General features: G+C 47.7%; 1 protein-coding gene across 2 annotated transcripts in view; it reads right to left on the bottom strand.

The window, feature by feature from the left end:
- The window catches only part of Cdh13 (cadherin 13), a 1,053,312-nt gene that overhangs the window by 49,934 nt on the left and 993,432 nt on the right, over nucleotides 1–9,946 (bottom strand). The gene's annotated exons all lie outside the window — the stretch shown is intronic.

Below are 9,946 nucleotides of genomic sequence, written 5' to 3'. Positions count from 1 at the left end.
GTGTAGTGAATCACCTGCCTCTGGGTGCAGGCTGTGGGCTGGCCAGCAACAACCAGTGCCTTTCCTCAGGCTCCCATGAGTGAATGTCTAGGCTGCACTGTGAGGCTCAGAGCAACACAGAGTGCAGCTCACTGCCCAGTGCCACGCTCTGTCCTCCCACGCACCTTCACACCCTGTCCTTTGCCACCCACGTGGTATTGTGGAACCAACCCCTTTGTGGGAATGGTGGCTCTGCATAATCACAGCTGTCAAATGTCTGAGCCACATGGGGACGTGTGGAAAGTATCTTCCCTCAAGGGGTTTTCGTCCCCCATCCCCCCCAAAAGCAAGGTCAAACATTGATGCTCAAAATAAACTTGTGAGTCCCCAAAGCTGCACTGAAATGTGAGCTGTAGCAGATGGAGGGCTGGGTTGGGGGCTGCTATCCCTTTAGTCTATTCTGATATTCCCAGGGTCTCGGATCTGCATGGCAAGCAGAGTTGCCAACCAGCCCTCTCAGCCCGAGGCAGCCCCCAGCCTCATATCTCAAACACACAGCTTTCTTGGGTAGCTATTTTGAGCCTTTGTCCTTTGGACCAGACAGTGCCTTCCGAGTACCAATGTCAATTTGCTAATGTTCTTGACTTTTCAAATCCCCCACACTGACATTTGATTTTGCAGAGCCGAGTGTTTGCCTTCTCCACGGAGATGCCCCCCTCCCCATGAGGGCCCACCATGAGGGTGGGGATCTTTGGGAAGAGTATATGTCACTATATGCCAGAGAGACTGGACCCAGAGGATGACAGTCAAATTTGAGTGAAGGATGAAAGGGCACTTGCTGTAAAAGCCTTTTAACATTTCAGATATACAAAAAATTATATCAAGTTGAGGAGAAAAATGGAGGAACATACATATCTTTTCTCCAGACCCAGCCGCTGCTCACATGTTCTTGTTTCTGCCACAGGGCCTCTAGGAAATGACACACTGCAAAGTTCCATTTGTGAGGAGCACCAAGACCCTGCCAGTAGGCTAGACAGACAGTGGGTGAGTGGCTGCCCTGAGCAAGGGTCTGAGAGGTCGGGGGAGGAAGATGGGTACCAGCGTGTCTCTTCAGGGAGATGAAAAGGTGCTGAGGTTAAAGGTGGCATTGGTTCTGTGACTGTAAGAATATGCTAGGAATCCCCAAGACGAGGAATCACAGCTTTTAAATATTCATTTGACATTTATTTCCTGTGTGTGTTTATGTGGGGGCATGACACAGTGACCGTGTGGAGATCAGAGGCCAACTTGTGAGAGTTGATTCTTTTCCATCACGTCAGCTCAGTGAATTCAACTCAGGTTGTCAGATTTGGTGACAATTGTCTTTACCTGCTGAGCCCTCTCGCTGGCCCAGGTGTGTCTTCTCTCATTGGGTGGACTGTAGCTCAGTAAAGTTGCTGTGTGCAAGCAAGTTCCTTCTAGGGACTCCCCACAGTTTCCAGAATTATTAAAGCCATAAATACTAAGCCAAGCCAAGCCTCTTCCCAGGACCATCTCCAGAAGACCCCATTCCTGAATAATAAAGATAGTTTGGTTTTTCTCTCCTTGTCGAATGCTTGTCAAAGGGCTGGTGTGTGTGTGTGGTATGTTCATGCATGTGTGCCTGTGTTATGGTGGGTGTGTGCCTGTGTAGTATGTGCCTGTGTAGTATGTGCCTGTGTGTGGTGTAGTGTGTGCATATGTGTGGAGTGGTGTGATGTGTGTGTGGTGTGTGCATGTGTGTGCCTATGTGTGGTATGGTGTGTGCATATGTGTGGAGTGGTGTGATGTGTATGTGGTATGTGCATGTGTGGTGTGTGCATGTGTGTATGGTGTGTGCATGTGTGTATGGTGTGGTATGTGCATGTGTGGTGTGTGCATGTGTGGTGTGTGCATGTGTATGTGGTATGGTGTGTGCATGTGTGATATGTGCATGTGTGTGTGGTGTGGTGTGTGCATGTGAGTGGAGTGGTGTGATGTGTATGTGATATGTGCATGTGTGGTATGTGCATGTGTGTGTAGTGTGTGCATGGGTGTATGGTGTGGTGTGTGCATGTGTGGTGTGTGTATGTGTGTGTGGTGTGTGCATGTGTGGTATGTGCATGTGTGTGGTGTGGTATGTGCATGTGTGTGCCTGTGTGTGTGTGTGGTGTGGTGTATGGTGTGTACATGCATGCATGGTTGTATGTGTGGTATGTGTGTGCGTGTGTATATGTGAGATGGCTGGTCCCTAGCCAGGGCTTATGTCATGGTTTGGATATGAAGTGTTGCCTGCAGGTGTGAATATGAATGTTACCTGAAGGCTCACATGTTTTTAAGACTTGGTCTGCAGCTGGGGAAGTGACTTTGGAAGGCCCTGGAAACGGGAGGAAGTAGGTCAATGCGGAGTGTCTTTGGAGGTTTTACCCAGACTCTGGGTCCCTTGCTTGCTTTCTGCTTCTTACAGGCAACGAGGTGAAGATTCTCCACCATGCATTCTTCTGCCATGATGCTCTTTCTACTCAGACACATGGAGCCTAGAAACCATGGGCTGAACTCTGTGCCAATGGAGCCAGCACACAGCTGTGCTACATTCTAGGTGTTGCTGCTACGTTCTGAGACACAGCAAAGCAATCACCCGCTGCAGAGTACACACCTCCCACACCCAGACGATGCCCGGGGTCCATCAGAACCTCAGCCTGTGACGTTTATATCACTCCTACTCCTGGGCCTGTGTCCCCATCTGTGTCATTTAGGATGCCCTAAATGACAGTCTCCATGCTTTTCTTTCTGACTATCCATAGAATTATGACAGTCTCTACCCAAGTGATCGTTACTCATGGATGAACGAGAAAGTTCTAAACTTCTCCCTGGAGGGCGGACACAAACTCAAATCCTGACCATTTCCTCTATGTGACACGTGACATTTTACAACATTGCTTCGGTGCACAGACTGAAAAGATAGTCGTTAAAGGTGAGAAAAACAAATAGCCAGGAAAAGACGGTCTCTATCAACTGTTCACTCTGGCTTCAGAGGATATTTTTTTTTTTTTTCAAAGTAAGATCACGAGAAGTCGATTTATGCTCTTGGAGCCAATGCGAATGCTAGGTTTGAACTGTATCCATTTATCAGCTCCCAGAGCGCTGATTGATGGCCCAACTATCCTACTTTGTATTCTGACCAGCTCAGAGCATTAACTGACAGCAGGGGAAGAAATATCCCCCGTCTCACTGCGCCTGACGGGTTACAAATGAGCATGACTTGATTTTTCTGCTGTGGAAAATTAGTGTTTTGAAAATCTCATTAGAAATTAGTCCTGAAAGCTGTTCCCAAACTCGGATGTTTGGCCTATCACTCTGTACCTGTTTTGGCCATTTAATTTCCTAGTGACACCCAACAGGATACCAGGGCTTGTGCTTTAGAAAACAGCCTAGGTTGCCTTCCTCATCTGCATCTAACCCCTTGGTTACCATCCAGCCTGTATTCAGGATGTCATGTCCTCCCACTTGCCTGCTGTGTTGCTGGCATGTCCACAAATCAATGGTGAGTGACACATAGACCAGTATGCCAATGTGAACTGACCTGAGCTTTAAGACCCTGGGCTTGCTTGGGGGTGGGGTGTTAACACCCAGCTTGGGTGGCTTGCTCCTAACTCTCAGATGTTAGTGAAGACTGAACTGTCCCCTGACCCCTCATAATGGTGGCTCCTGGAGTCACCTGCAAGGCTCAGGGGTGCAGGTTCTTAGGCCATGACACTGCATTCTGATTTTGTAGATCTAGGACAGGGTTTCTGGCTCTGAGTTTTTTTTTTTTTTAACATCATTCACTTTACATATCTTAGTTTGTAGTCCAAACTGTTTTCAAATTCCTCATGATCCTCCTGCCTCTGCCTCCTAAGGGATGAAATTTTAGACATGTGCCACGTGCCACAGGACCAGCTCCCTATAGTGTCTGCAGAAGCTGGTCCAGTCACTGGCATATGGGATTGGCCGAGGAGCCCAGGCTCCTGACGTTCTAAGCAGCCCTAAGCCTGTATTCAGGCTCCAAACCAAAAGGAGGGCCTATGCTGCACGCTGCAGTCTGAATGTGGCCCGTTCCCCACAGGTGCATGAGTCTGGATGCTCTGTCTCTGCTGCTGAGCTGCTTTGGAAGGCTGCAGAGCCTTTGGGAGATAGAGCCTGGACCTCCAACAGGTGGATCTTGAGGTTCACGAATCCCTCTTGCTTCTTGTCCTGTCTCTGCTTCCTGGTTAGCTGAGATGTGAGCAAGCAGATGCCACAGGCTGGCTGCCACAGAGCTGCATCTAGGTCCTCAGCTTCCCACTGCTGTGATGGCTTGTATCCCCTCAGACTGTGATCAGGACAAACCCTTTCAGTTGTTTCTTGTCAGATATATGATCACTGTGACAAGAAAGATGATTGACAGGTGGGAGGGGCAGGAACCCTCTGGCTTGGGAAAACCACCCAGCAGCTCTCTCTCTCTCTCTGACCCTAATCACAGGGATTCCCAAAGACTTCTGGTTCTACTTCCTCTTGTTTCTGAGCATCTGCTGCCCCTTCATTCTCTCACCCACTCTCCAGCCTGGGGATATCCACTCCTTTGAGGCCTCCTGGCTTTTTCTTCCCTTGACCTCAGCCTTGACTCCGAGCTTTTAAAACACGAGATAGACCACAACATCCTTCAGAATCAGGCCCACGGGGAACCCTGCTGCCTACAGATCAAGGCTCATACAGGACCCCCAGGACCCTCGCAGTCCCTCCCGTTTCTCAGTGAGAAGCTCCAGATGCTTCGAGCCTCTGTGCCTTTGCTGCTACTGTTCCCTCTGCCCAAAAGTCCCTTCCCTTCTCTCTCTCTTCGGGTGAGCTTTCAAGACTCTGATGGATGCCACAGCTACAGTGTCCACTCTTCATCCAAGTGGCATTTTTGTCTTAACTCGTGGACTTAAAACATCTCTTTATGCATCCAGCTTGTCCTCCAGACTGGACAACCGGGGTGTCACATGTATTTAGGAGACCTCAACGTCACACTTGTTGAGTGAAATCAGAGAGAAGGGAGCTGCAGGGCTGGGATGACCCTGGGGCTGGTACATGCAGAGCAGAGCCAGTCCAAAGGTCACCCTAGTTGGGGAGCTTCTGTCTGGTCACTCTTGGACCTGCTTTGGTGGAGCCACAGCTGTGCCTGCCTAGCAACCTGGCTCCATGCTGGGGCTCATCCACCACTAATCTTGTCTGTCCTCTCAGGAGGTGGAGGGAAAGGTACAGGGATCCAGGAGAGAATTTAGGAAGCCTTGGGGAGGCTACAGGGGAAAGACTTCAACACAGTCACAGAGGGCCCAACTAAGGAGAAACATCTTCCAGCTGGATCCAGTTTGAATTTGTTCACTTTCCTTCATCCATGCATCTATCCATCCATGCACACATATGTCTACATGCGTTCATACACTCATGGGTGTGTGCACCTGCCTATTCACATGCCCATTCTTTCAGCATGTATGGTACAGATCTTATACACCCTGAATATATGAAAAAGAACCATCTGGGAAACCCCTGATCTCATGGATCTTATATTCTGGAAGGGAGGCCGTGACAGAGGGTGTGATAATATGACAGCTTGAGAAAGTGACCTGTGTTCTGAAAGCTAACATATGGGATATGGGGTCAGGAGGCACCAGTGATGACCAGTGATGGGGAGAGGGTCTTTATTTTTCTTTTCTTTATTTTTCTTTTCTTTTCTTTTCTTTTCTTCTCTTCTCTTTTCTTTTCTCTCTCTCTCTCTCTCTCTCTCTCTCTCTCTCTCTCTCTCTCTCTCTCTCTCTCTCTCTCTTTTGAGACAGGGTTTCTCTGTGTAGACCTGGCTGTACTGGAACTCACTCTGTAGACCAGGCTGGCCTCAAACTCAGAAATCCGCCTGCCTCTGCCTCCCAAGTGCTGGGATTAAAGGTGTGAGCCACCACTGCCAAGCTTCTCTTTTCTTTTCTTGTCTACATTTTTTTTTCTTTTGGTTTTTTGAGACAGGGTTTCTCTGTATAGCTCTGACTGACCTGGAACTCACTTTGTAGATCAGATTAGCCTCAAACTCAGAAATCTGCATGCTTCTGCCTCCCAAGTGCTGGGATTAAAAGCATGTGCCACCACTGCCCGGCTTCTTTCCTTTCCTTTCCTCCCCTTCCCCTTCTTCCCCTTCCTCTTCCTCTTTCCTTCCTTCCTTCTTTCTTTCTTCCTTCCTTTCTTTCTTTCTTTCTTTCTTTCTTTCTTTCTTTCAAAAAGATTTATTTATTTATTTATTTATTTATTTATTTATTTATTTAATGTGTATGAGTACGCTGTAGCTGTACAGATGGCCGCTCGCTCCAGCCCTGCTCGCTCCGGTGTAATACACTGTAGCTGTCTTCAGACACACCAGAAGAGGGTGTCATATCTCATTACGGGTGGTTGTGAGCCACCATGTGGTTGCTGGGATCCGAACTCAAAGCCTTCAGAAGAGCAGTCAGAGCTCTTGCCCGCTGAGCCATCTCGCCAGTCCTTCCTTCCTTCCTTCCTTCCTTCCTTCCTTCCTTCCTTCCTTCCTTTCTTTCTTTCTTTCTTTTCTTTCTCTTTCTCTATCTCTTTCTTTCTTTCATTCTTTCTTTCTCTCTTCCTCTCTCATTCTTTCTCTCTCTCTCTCTCTCTCTCTCTTTCATTCTTTTGTTCTTTCTTTTTTTTGGCAGTGTCTGGGCTGGAAGTTACTATGTAGCTGAGTGGAACCTTGAATTGATCATCCTCCTGCCTCACAACTTAAGTACTTAAATGCATGTGTCCTTAGATTCAGACTGTTGGGGAAGGAGTGATTCTTTAGTGAGTGGTCAAGAAAGCCTCAAAGGGGAGCAGAGCTGGGACCCAAACAGTAGAAAGATTATCCTATGAGGTCTGGGGAGGAGAATGTACCAGGCAGAAGAGGCTGCCTTGATTGGCAGCTGGGGAGGGGTCTTTTACTGGGAAGCAGCTCAGAGATCGTCCTGTGGTTCCACATGCAGAGCCTGGGGGTCATTAAGATAGGATTAACCTTTCTAAGCAGGTGTCAGGAGTGGTTTTATTTATATCATATATGCAGTCTGGCCCTAGGCATGGAGCAGGCTATCTGATGCAGTCATCTCAGAACCCTTTGCTAGGGGGAAGTCTTTGTGCCTTCTGCCTCTGCATCATCAGGCAGGTGAGAGATTGATCACTGAGTTCTGGCACCCTGATTCAAAATGACACTTCCATCTGATTTCAGCTTCTTTCCATATTTTAAGAAGGCTCAATGCATTCTGTTCATTATGAGTGTCACCTAGCTCTAGTTACTGTGAAACCAGAAGGTCACTGCTTAGCTCGGGGCTCAGAAATATGGCACCTGTCAGGAGTGTGATTTAGGAACCTGGCCTTCCTCAGCAGCCCCCAGTGGACTAAAATTGAGTCAACGATTCAATTGGCTGCTGCATAGTGAAAGCCAGGAGCCATCTGAAGCTGTGGTGTACACACACAATGAACTCTCCATGAGCTAGCTTTGAAAGTCATGTTTGTGTTTATGTAGTATGTGGTGTGTGTGTGTGGTATGTGTAATGTGTGTATGTGGTTTGTGAGAGAGTCTGTGAGGGACAGTGTGTGTGTGTTAGAGAGAGTGTGTGTAGTGTGAGTAGTGTATGTATACAAGTATGTTTGTGGTGTGGGATGTATGTATGGAATGTGTATGTGTGTGTGGTGTATGAGAGTGTAAGTGTGAAAGTGTGTATATGAGTATGTGTATGTAGTGTGTATGCACATACATTCATGTGTGAATGTATGAGCATGTGTGAGTCTGTATGTGCATGAATGTGTGCATATGAGTATGTATGAATGTGTGTGTGCCCAGCTAGAGAAAGTGTGTTGCTGAGTTAAATCTTAGCCCCTCTTCTGACTGGAACACATCCCTTTCTGGTCAGCACGATGATGCAACGGTGGCCTACACCAACAGAAAATCCACCTTAATCTTCTTTGAACAGCAGCAGGAAAGGCCAGTCACAAATCCAAGCCACTGTGGGAACACATTGGAAGGACACTGCTGCCACTGAAGGAAGACCAGGGGCCAGCCAAGGTCTAAGGGTGAAGTCACAGGCTCTGGGGTTCGAATCCCACCTCCCCACCAGAGCAAGCATAAACTTCTGAACATGAGAAGTGATTGCCCGTGGCAAACCCTGGCACTACTTGCTGAGATGAGAGACGAGGTCAGAAAAGATGCAGTGGATGGTCCTGAGCGAGCAGGATGGCTGTCAGCAAGCGACCCTCAGACTCTGACTGGGAGGTGGGGACTCCTAGGACTGCGGGATGGCTCAGCAGTTAGGAGTACACAGTGCTCCTGCAGAGGAGCTGGGTTTGGTTCCTAGCACTCACGTAGGGTGGTTCACGACTGCCTGTCTATAACTCCAGCAGATCCCGTGTCCTCTTCAGGACTCTTTGGTCACCTGTATTCACTAGTCCCCCAACAGACACAAAATAAAATAATCTTAAAAAAAGAGTTAGGGACTGTTAACCTCTGATGGGAAAAAGAGATTTCACAGTGGCTACCAGTACTCTGTCCAAGTGAAGTGAAGGAAGAGGGCTTGTGATTATTACATGAATTTAATATTTATGCCAGCATGAACTCAGGGCGATAAAGCTCCATTTCCTATCTTCCAGGGAATGAGGTGGGGGTATTTATGAGCAAAAGCAGGCATGAGTGAGCAAGGAAATATACCAAACGATAGCCATAAAACTTCTTCTCCAACTGAGCAGCCGCCTTAGCCCATCTGAGCTGAAAAACCCTTGCTCAGCAAATCAGCCCCCATGATTACAAAGGAGGAGAAGCAGATGGGCAGCGAAACAGACTCTGGCTTTCCCTTTATCTCAAGAGCATGAGAGAATTGGAAAGAGGCAGTTGGCCAAAGACAGTGAGACATGAAGGGTGAGGAGGGCCTGTGGTCACAGAGTATGTAAGGGGACTGGGGTTCTCATTGTCTTCCCACATGAGATTAAGGGGGAACTCCTGAGTCTTGTCTTCTATATAAAATTTACTAGATGGAAAACAAACAGATCTGCAGGTCTAAGGGTCAAACACCTTGCCCATGTAACTTGTGAATACCTAACAACTCCTGGGAGTATTTTCTGGCAGTCATGGGTGCTGTGGGTTCTTACAGACAGTGTTCTGAATGTTTTAAGTCCTCTTCAGAGCAGAGGAGACAACTCGCTGGGTAAAGTGCTGGCCACAAAAGTATGAGGACTTGAATCTGGATCCCCACCATCCATGTAAAGGCGCAGCATCATGCCTCCTTGTAACTCCCAATGCAGGGAGATAGAGACGCAAGACTCTCTGGGGCTCACTGGTCATCCAGCCTCGAGGAATTGGTGAGTTCTGAGCTCAGTGAGAGAACCTGCCTCCAAAGTGATGCGGTCAAGGATAACACCAAGGGGTTAACCTCTGCTCTACATACACACATAAACATGTGCACGTGCACCTACACATGCATGCATGCCAATGCGAACACACATAGCTCACCAATGCCTACCCCAAACCTCTCTTAGATTGACATTTGAGACTGTATAGCACTGGGTAAAGGTTACAGCTTTAGTTAGATGAGGAAAGTAGCACATAGAATGTTCTGGAAAGGTGCGGAACACTCTGGTTCCTCACCCCTACCCCTTCATGGAAACATCAGGGGCCACTGGCACTCACCTCAGAAGAGTGCTTCCTGGTGATTTTATGTATCCAAGTTTTGCATTTCACCCCCATGAAGTATTTCTGTCAATAATACAAATCCATCTTTCTAAGGAAAGTCATATTTATGGCACTTGGAGCAAATCTTTAAAACGATGCAAATCTCTAGATACTTCCAGAAATCATAGACAAGGCCTGAGGTGGGTGTCATTTTTTTTCTTTTTTCTTTTTCTTTTTCTTTTTTTTGTGCTTTGCTAACATATGTCTCCCTCCCCGCCAGAGCCA

Source organism: Mastomys coucha, unplaced genomic scaffold (assembly GCF_008632895.1).
Source record: "Mastomys coucha isolate ucsf_1 unplaced genomic scaffold, UCSF_Mcou_1 pScaffold22, whole genome shotgun sequence".
In the NCBI taxonomy this organism is placed as follows: domain Eukaryota; kingdom Metazoa; phylum Chordata; class Mammalia; order Rodentia; family Muridae; genus Mastomys; species Mastomys coucha.
This window is presented reverse-complemented; position numbering and strand designations above follow the sequence as displayed.